This window comes from Arachis ipaensis, chromosome B06, assembly GCF_000816755.2.
Source record: "Arachis ipaensis cultivar K30076 chromosome B06, Araip1.1, whole genome shotgun sequence".
NCBI lineage: Eukaryota > Viridiplantae > Streptophyta > Magnoliopsida > Fabales > Fabaceae > Arachis > Arachis ipaensis.
Genome location: NC_029790.2, coordinates 93730101 through 93740409, shown reverse-complemented (window position 1 = coordinate 93740409; position 10309 = coordinate 93730101). Strand labels below are relative to the sequence as shown.

The 10309-nt window shown below is 39.4% G+C and overlaps 1 long non-coding RNA gene across 1 annotated transcript; it reads right to left on the bottom strand.

The window, feature by feature from the left end:
* On the bottom strand, nucleotides 380–914 carry LOC110264061. Its single transcript, XR_002349793.1, has 2 exons — nucleotides 765–914; nucleotides 380–680 (listed from the first exon to the last, which is right to left on the bottom strand). It is a non-coding gene; the product is annotated as an uncharacterized LOC110264061 (long non-coding RNA).

Genomic DNA, 10309 nt, shown 5'->3' with positions numbered 1-10309 from the left:
CCCAAAAATGACAGGATTTCATGTCACATATCCCAATCAGCCGCAGGTAACCCTCAGTTTAGGAGGAGTGTTTTCAAGCTGTAGCTCAGGCGACCTTGGTAAGAGTATCACAAAGAGCTCATGTAGAATCAGGGGTCATACTTCCGTTTCACTACAGATTTTTAGGATTAAAACCGAAAACAACACCTTAGAATTGAATCAAACATTAATTAAAAGCAAGTTTCTAAAAACCAAATCGGTCATCAAACCGCTCTAGCTACTGGTTTACTGGTTCATAGGTTTAACCGATTTGACCGTGGTTGAATCGAAAAAACCGTTTTATAATAAAATAATAATTAAAATATAAATAAGCACATGAAAATATAATTATAGTCTAATATAAACTTTAAAATATCATTCAAATTAAAAGTCCTACATAAACCAAATGTTATAATCTCATTCAAATACAAATTCAAAGTTCAAAAGTCAACAAACAACCAATCAAACATAACATAGCAGCATCAAAATGAGCCAAATTTGTCATCAACCATCAAAATCCTCCATAATTTGTTGCAGATTTGCGTCATTGATTTCATCACCTTCATTTCCACTACTTGGACCAGAAAAAGCAAGTGGTGCAGCATAAAATGTACTAGTACTACCACCACCACCACCTTGATCTAAATCAGCATCAATCTCATCTAAGAAAATATAACACATTATCAATAAATTAAAGATCAAAGCTATTGTAATTTATTGTCTGATCAATAAACTATAATACTCACGAAGCAAGTCTTCAATATTACTTGGAAGATCAGGCTCTTTTTCAACAACCTCTTCCGTCACCCAAAAATCAACCTTATCAATAGTTTCAATATCGATTGGATCATATTGGGACTTTTGCTTTCTTTTTTTTCTTTCATTCCTAACAAATTAAATACAATATATGATAAGCCTAGTATATTAGCTATACAAAATCTAATGATATGAAATGAAAGGATGAAATATAAATTACCTGGATTTAAGACGCAAATTATATGTAACATACACAATATCACTTAGCCTATCATGCTCCAATCTATTCCTTCTTGCTGTATGAATTTGATCAAAAAGACTCCAATTCCTTTCACACCCTGAAGAAGCAAATTATATTCTAATATAAACTTTAAAATATCATCCAAATTAAAAATACTACATAAATTAGAATGTTATGATCTCATTCAAATACAAACTAAAAGTCAAATAACAAAAATAACCAACCAAACATTAAATCCCAACATCCATCTGATCCAAGTTTATCATTCAATCTTATTAGTCATTTGGGATTTTCATTAGATCAGCTTGACTTATTCCGTTAGATAACTTTTAGTAAGGTATAAATCCAAGTCAATATATGGAAATGCAAACCAAAAACTGGATGTTTGCAAAACATTTCATTAATCAAATGCAGAAATGCAGTGAGATCAAATAACAACCAGCAAGCATTTCCCAGACAAGATAGGACTTAATGAAAGAGAAAAATACATAAGGTTTTAGAGTTGTCAATAAAGCTCAAGTCTAATTACTGAATGGGGCTATTAACACTTTATTTCTGAATAGTTTTGGCATCTTACTTTTCTTTGAAGCTAAAAAATATTGGCATCCCTTAGAACTAGAATCTAGATGATATTACTGATTCCCCTCTTTTAAGTTTTTCTTGATTCTTGAACACAGCTTTTGTTTTCTTTTGGTGCTTTGCACCTTTAAGTCTAGCCGTGACTCTAAGTGTTTTGTTTTCATGTATTACCACTTGATACATAAACACCACAAGCAATTAATTGGGGAAACCCTTTGGATTTGAATTTAGCTTTGCTTAAATTCCCAGACAGTGGTACTCAGAGCCTTAAGCGTACTCTTTATTGCATTGGATAAAGACTTTAAATGCTCAGTCTCAAGATTTTCTTGACACTCACACCACAAGCATATAGTTAGGGATAGAAACTCTTTGAGCTTTTTAGGCCAATTTTGACCCTCCTAACCATTGATGCTCAAAGCTTTGGACCCCCCTTTTTTTTTCTTTTTCTTTTTATTTTGGATGTTTCTTTTGCTTTAAGAATCAATCTTTTTTATTTTTCAGAGAATCAATAATACTTCTCTAAATTCCTGTTCCTCAAGAGTCAATATGCTTAACTTCAACATCAATTATGCACAGTTAATTCATTTATTCAGAGAACAAAGATAAGGCTACCACATCAAAGTAAATAGAACAACTCATAGTATACTCAAAACCTTATGTGTCTTGCTACTTCTTTTTTTTTAAAAGAAAAATTCTTTTTAAGCTTAGTGGGCAATACATAAGACATCTTCTAACCATAAAGATTTCAAAAATAAACAATAAAGCAAGGAAATTCTAAGAGTGATCATGTAAAAGCTAGAATAGAAAATAGGAAATAAGATAAAGGAAGGGATAATGAAACTTAACCACCTCAGTTATGGTGGCTGCTGATCTTCTGTGAAGATGATTTTCACCTTTCTTTGGTGCCATTGATGATAATATAGACCTAGAGCTTGCTCTGCAACACCAAACTTAAAAGTTTGCTTGTCCCCAAGCAAAGAAAGCTTGGTCCTTTGTTGGCATTTAAACGCCAGGACTGCCTCCCTCCCCTTTAGGAATTCAGCCTCAAGACTTGCGTTTGAATGCCAGAGGGTCCTCTCTGCTCCCTTATGAGCGTTGAACACCTATGCTCTCTTCTCCTGTCTGGCGTTGAACGCCAGTCAGGGACACCCTCCAGGGTGTTCTGTTTCTCTCCTAAGCATTCCTGTTTCTAGTTTAAGTGGTACACAGGATCACAAACATGAGAAAAAGAGGAAAACTATGAAAATAGAAAAGAAGAAAATACTGTAAGATACTTATGGTTGGGTTGCCTCCCAACAAGCGCTTCTTTACCGTCATTAGCTAGACAGACAGCTCCTTTAAGGAGGTTGATAGGGGCTCAAATCTTCACCCATCATGGTGAACTTTCTTCCTGTATTCTCATGAATCAGCTCAACATGCTCCAGAGACAGGATCCGATTCACAGTGTGTGGAATGACTGGACTTCTAGTGAAGACAACTCTCATGATAGGTGAGAAGGCTTCAGTGAGAATCTTCTTGTTTCTCCAGCCTTTGGGTACCTTTTTCTTGGTACCTCCTTCCTCAATGATTGGAGATGAATGCCTAACACCAAAGTTAGGGTTGATGTTAGATGGCTTTGTATGGCTCTGCACTAAGAGAGAAGGCTGAAACACTAAGTGTTGCATGGTAGTACCTCCTTTATCTAGGAGAGAGTGAGGGTTGGAAATCTTAAACAGGATATGATCCTCCCATAGCCTCAGAATTAGCTCTTCCTTTTCCACATCAATCAAGGCCTTTGTAGTAGCTAGGAAGGGCCTTCCAAGGATGATGGAGTTGTCCCTGTCCTCTCCAGTGTCAAGTATCACAAAGTCTGTAGGGAGGTAAAAGTCTTCAACCTTTACAAGGACGTTCTCCACCAGTCCATATGCCAGTTTCAGAGACTTATCTGCCATCTCTAGTGAGATCCTAGTGGGCTACACCCCTTGAATTCCCAGCTTCTTCATTGTAGAGAGAGGCATCAGGTTTATGCTTGATCCAAGATCACATAAGGCCTTCTCAACTGTAATGGTCCCTATAGTATAGGAAATTAGAAAGCTTCCGGGATCTGGCATCTTCTGAGGCAGTTTCCTTTGCAGAAGGGCGCTGCACTCCTTGGTCAGCACCACAGTTTCATCCCCCTTCAGGGCCGTCTCTTCAGAAATCACTCTTTTTAAATAGGCAATATAAGGGGATTTCTTCTCCAACGCCTTTGCAAAGGAGATATTGACTTGCAGCTTACTGCCAATAACTGAGCAAGTTGCTCATCCTCAGGCTTCTTATGCACGTCTAGAGAGAGTTAGTCTTCAGGCTCTTTCATCTCCATGGGGGTGTGTGTGAGTACACTCCTAGTCTCTTCCTGAGCCTTGTTCTCCTTTAGTTCCTCAACAGCAATTTCCTCCTGGGGTTTGGTCTCAACTTCCATAGTGAGGGCCTTACACTCTTCATTTGGATTCTCCTCAGTGTTTCCTGGAAGAGTGTTGAAGGGTTCCTCAGGTAGCCTCTTGCTCAACTGACCTACTTATATCTCCAAGTTCCAAATGGAAGACCTAGTTTCTGCTATGAAACTATGAGTGGTCTTGGAGAAGTTAGAGACGATTGTTGCCAGGTCAGAGAGGCTCTGTGTGGGAGTCTCCATCTGTTGTTGAGAGGGTTAGAACTATCTGTTATTGAACCTATTTTGATTGGTTCCTCCCTCAGTATTGTTGAAGCCTTGTTGAAGCCTCTGCTGATCTCTCCACCCGAAGTTGGGGTGATTCCTCCATCCTTATTTAAAAGTGTTTGAATAGGGATTATTATTGGGATTTCTGGAGGAATTTTCCATGTAGTTTACTTTCTCTATGGTGGTCCAAGCATCGTCATCAGTATCTCCTTCATAAGATGCCTTTTAAGTTGTAATAGCTGAAGATTACATCCCACTCAAGTGATGGGAGATCATGTTGATCTGCTGGGACATGAGCTTGTTCTGAGCCAAAATGGCATCCAGACTGTCCACTTCCATGACTCCTCTCTTCTGAGTAGTCCTACTGTTCTGAGCACCTGCACCTCCTCAGGCGTCTTCTTCATGTGGAGTGAACCACCTGCAGAGTGATGCAGTGACATCTTGGACAGCTTAGAGATGCCATCATAGAAGATTTCTAGTATGGTCCAGTCTGAGATCATGTCGGGAGGGCATCTACTTATCAGCAGCGTGTACCTCTCCTAGGCTTCGTAGAAGAACTCTCCCTCTTTCTGTCTGAAAGTTTGGACTTCCACCCTAAGCTTGCTCAGCTTCTGAGGTGAAAAGAATTTGGTCAGAAATCCATTGACCACATTCTTCCATGTGTCCAAGCTCTCCTTAGGCTGAGAATTCAGCCAAAGTTTTGCTCTGTCCCTTACAGTAAAAGGAAAGAGCATGAGATTGTAAACCTCTGGGTTCACTCCATTTGTCTTCACAATATCACAAATCTGTAGGATATCAGATATGAACTTGCTGGGGTCCTCCTGTGGGGGTCCATGAAACTGATAGTTCTGTTGCACTAGAGTGACCAGTTGAGGCTTAAGCTTGAAGTTGTGAACACCTATGGCAGGTGTAGATATGCTGCGCCCATAGAAGTCAGATGTGGGTGCAGTATAGGAGCTAAGGACCTTCTTTGTGTCTCTTCCTGCATTTGGATCAGCTGTCATGGTTGTATCTTCAACTTCTTGCTCAAGAGATTCCGTGAGATTCCCTCTGGCTCTGCAAAGTTGAGCTTGTTGCAATCGCCGCCTTAAGATCCTCTCAGGTTCAGGATCTGGATCAAGATGGGCTTCCTTATCCCTATTCTTTCTCATAAACAAGAAGAAACAAAACAAGAAAAGAGAAAGATGGGAGTCTCTATGCCAAAAGATAGAAGACTCTTGATAAACCGCTATTTTACGGTTTATTTTGTATTGAATTGAGCGGGTTTTATCCATTATTCTCACACTTATGCATATAAATTGCATGTTTTACATTTTCCTTCCTAATTCTGTGATATAGTTGAAAACATGTTTCCTAGGCCTTTAAATTGTCAATTTTTAATTACCCTTTATTACCATCCGATGTCATGATCTGTGTGTTAAGTGTTTTCAGGCTTTATAGGGCAGGAATGGCTTAGAGGATGGAAAGGAAGCATGCAAAAGTGGAAGGAACGCAAGAAAATGATGTTTTGAGAAGCTGGCAGCAACGCGTACGCATGGGCGACGCGTACGCGTGACTAAAGCATAAGGCGAGCGACACGTATGCATGACTGACGCGTACGCGTGACAAGGATTTTTGCCAAGCGATGTGTACTCGTGGACGACGCGTACGCGTGACAATGCGTCACGTGCTGTAAATTGCAGAAAGTGCTGGGGGCGATTTTTGGGCTCCTTTTGGCCCAATTCCAAGTCCGAAAACATAGAATAGAGGTTGTAGAGTGGAGGAATCATGGGGGAAACATTCATTCACATAATTTTAGGTTTAGATGTAGTTTTCTAGAGAGAGGCTCTCTCCTCTCTCTAGGTTTTAGGGTTTTAAGCTTTAATTCTTCTCAATTTCAGATTTCTATCTTAGTTTAATTTAGTTTCTCTTCTACTTTTATTTGTCTAAGCATTCTAGTTTATTTATTTTCCTTGTTGATTAATTTATGTTGCCAATTTAGTTTATGAATTCTCATGTTAGATTTGATTTTCTATTTAATGCAATTTGAGGTATTTCATATTTATTGCTTCTTCCATTATTTGTTATCATTGATTTTGCAATTGTTGGTTTTAGTATTTACATTCTCTTATTGCTTTTCTATGCTTTCATTTTATGCCTACCAAGTGTTTGATAAAATGTTTGGGAGGATTTTAATTTAGATTTTTGCATTCCTAGCTTGGATTGATTAATTGGAGACTCTTGAATTATCAAAGGTCTTTTATTGATTGGTGTTTGAGACTTGCTAGTTGGCTTAAACTTCACTAAATCTAGTCTTTGATTAGGACTTGTGAACTTAAGTTAACTTTTCTCACTTGACTTTTCTTCATTGTTAGAGGTTAACTAAGTGAAAAAGCAAAGGGCAATTACCATCATAATTGATGATGATAATGAGGATCGGAATTTCAATTCTCAATACTTGTTAAGACTTTTCTTAATTGCTATTTTATTTCCTTGTTATTTACATTCCTTGTTCCACATTTCAAAAACCCAAAAAGACATAATCTCATAACCAATTATAAGTACACTTCCCTGCAATTTCTTGAGAGACGACCCAAGGTTTAATACTTCGGTTATTTTTATTGGGTTTGCTTTAGTGACAAAAAAATTAAATTTGATTGAGGTTTGATTGTCGGTTTAGATCTATACTTGCAACGAGATTATTTTTGTGAAATTCTTTACCTATGATTTTTTCCCTATCAATTTTTGGTGCCGTTGCCGGGGAATTGCAAATGTGTGCCTTATTATTGGTTTTTATACATATTTGCGTTTTGCTTATTTGTTAGTTTTTATTAGTTTTAGGACTTCATTGCTTATTTTTATTAGTTTTTATTTTTGCTTGCTACTATAAATTCTCACCCCTTTGGCTATGAGTTTGGTCACAATTATGTTGTAGGGAATGGAAGCTACAATGAGAACATGCATCAAGGTTGGGACAATCAGAGATGGGAAGAGCCACAAGGATTTGATCAACCCTTCAGCAACAACCTCCTCAAATGTTCCATGAGCAACAACCATTCTACGATGCATCCCAAGACAATGGTTATGGTGGACCTTTTCGTGACAATCAACCTCCACCAACTTACTATGAGCAAGAGCCATTCCAAGGTGCGTACCAAGACAATGGATATGGTGGACCCCCTTGTAGTTACCAACAAGCCCCACCATATGCCTATGAACCCCCTCCTCAACATAGCTTTGAACCACCATACTCACAAGCCCCCTACTACCAAACACCCTCATATGATCCTAACCCTTATCCACCATACCAACCACCCTATGAACCATATGAGCCATACATAGAGCCACCCCAATTCCAACCCAATTACTTCCAAGAACCACCACCTCCATATACACCATGTCCATATTCATCAACTCAAGAGCTATATGATCCTAATTATGTTATCTAAGCGGAACAAAAGTCAAGGGATCGTCTCAAGGAGATACTGGATCAAATTCAAGCAACCATTCATCAATTGGAGCGAGTGGTAGGCCGAAAAGCACACAAAGCTCTTATGGCTAACGAATCTCAACTTGAGAATAAGGAATTGAAGTGTGTTGTGCAACAAGTAAAAAAGATGGAGAGTGTTGAACCACCACATCCTTATTATGATGAACCACCCTCTTATCATGAACCTTTCCTCCCAAGTAATTATACCCACTCTAATCTTCAATGGATGACACTCTACGTGTTTTTCTTCAAGATCAAAGAGAGATGCAAAGGACGACACAAGAGTTCATAGCTACCTTGACTGAGGTAGTAGGTAATTTAGCCTCTCTGCACGTCAGCACTCAAAGCACTCCCATGGCTACATGTGGAGAATCAATAAAAGAGCGTAGCATGAAGGAGACACTAGAAACTCTGGTGGAAAATGAGGGACGTGACTTTGTATTGGAACAAGTGGAGAAAGCCGTAATAGTTGAAGAGGAAGAAGTGGTTGAAGACTTAGGAGATGCTAAACCTCCATGAGAATCTAGAGTTGTAGAGTATTCCTCCAAGAAGCTTGAAATTAATGTCAAGGAGGCTAGTGTACGACCTCCATGGTATATTCCCTTTGAAGAATTGGATGGAATAGATTAAGAAGCAAATTCCCTTGGTGATGATGATCATGATGCAAGTCTTCCTAGTAATGAATCTACATCCGCAAATGAACTCCTTGGGTATGAAGAAGCTTCTCTCAGTGAGTCTGAGAATGATGTGGAAGTGGAAGTCCTTCGCAAAGGTTGGATGGGAGTTGAGTATGCTTTGTCAAGAATGTTGGAGACTTCTCTACCTAGGTTGCCATCTACTCCTTCATTCGAGTGGGTAAGACTTATCCCTATTTGCTTTACTATCCCACTTGAGTATGGTATTCTTGAAACCAATGGTCAACTTAGGAAGCTTTGTGGCATTAAGCATAAGAGAAGAATGTTTAGTGGTTGGAACTGCAAACTAAGACTCATCAAGGTTGAGACCTCAAGAGTTAGATCCAAGGGTTGGACTAATGATCAATTGGTGGGATCTAAGAGAAGAGTTTGGTATTGCATTGAGAATTCGACTTGCTTGCCACCCGGTTGGAACGATGATGATCCACTTACAGACGGGTGTGGAAACAAGATTTGGGATCCGGACATACAAGAGGATCAATTTTGGGAGCTCAAAGCTTGTGAAGAACTTCATCAAGGCTTGGTGAATTTGTTCAAAAATGTCGGAGCTTATTGGAAGTCCAAGCATTCGTGGAAGTTTCAAGATGAGTTCAAGCACAAGCCACCATGACAAGGAGCTCACCAAATGTCCAACTTAAAGACTTTAACTAAAAGTGCTAGGTGGGAGACACCCCACCATGGTATATTATTTCTAATTTCGCTTTTGTTTACAATAGTAATAAATTAAATTTTTATTTTTAGTTATGGTTATTTAGTTTAAATTATGGTTTAATTCGCTTAATCATGGTTAGCATTGTTTTGGTAGTTTCTCATTTCTCAAAATAAAAAAGGGCAACCCACGCGTGCGCGTAGGCGACGCGTGGGCGTCGAAACCAAGTTGGCTCTCCCATCTAACGAACAGAAAGTTGTGATGGAATCGTGCGGCTGGTGTGCTAGAGGCACAATTCGAGGGACGCGTACGCGTCGCACGTAAATGCTGCCCCATTTAATTTGAACAGAGAGTTACGCGAAAACGGTAGCACAATTTCGCCCGACGCGTACGCGTACCTTACGCGTACGCGTCACTTTTATTTCTCTCCCTTCACGCGTTCACATCCATGACGCGTGCGCGTCGATGCACATTTGGCTCCTCCACGTTCAAGCGTGATCCACGCGTATGCGTGGATTTAAATTTTATTAACCCTCACGCGAAGAACCCTTCTCACTCGCGTAACCCTATCCCTCTCACCCCAACGTCCCTTTCTCGCACCCTCTTCCCTCCATTGAAGCTTTCACACTCACCACCATCAACGTCCCATCACCGCTCAGTTCCGGCGATCCCGAGCCGCCGCCGACCACCCATTCTTTCCCTTCTTCTTCTTCTTATTTTCCTTCTTCTCTACTCTCTCTTTCTTCTTTCGCCATCTCTCACCCATTCCCTCCGCCTTTACCAAGCACCGTGATGTGTGGAAAACGATCCAACACAAAACTCACCGGCAAGTGGACCGGGTCGCATCAAGTAATAATAATTCACATGAGTGAGGTCGATCCCACAGGGATTGAAGGATTGAGCAATTTTAGTTTAGTAGTTGATTTAGTCAAGCGAATCAAGTATTGGTTGAGTGGTTTGTATTTGGCAGAAACTAAATTGCATGAATTATAAGGAGAGAGGGAAGAATTGCAATAAATTAATGAGCAAGAAGGTAAAAGTGCTGAATCTTAAAGAACAAGTAATGTAAATTGCAGAAACTTAAATTGCAAGAAATGTAGATGACTGAATCTTAAAGTGCAAGAAATGTAAATTGCTTGAATTATAAAAGGAATTGGGAATTGGGATTGCAGAATTTAAACAAGAGCAAGTGAATTGCAGTTAAACAGAAGAGTAGAAAGTAAAT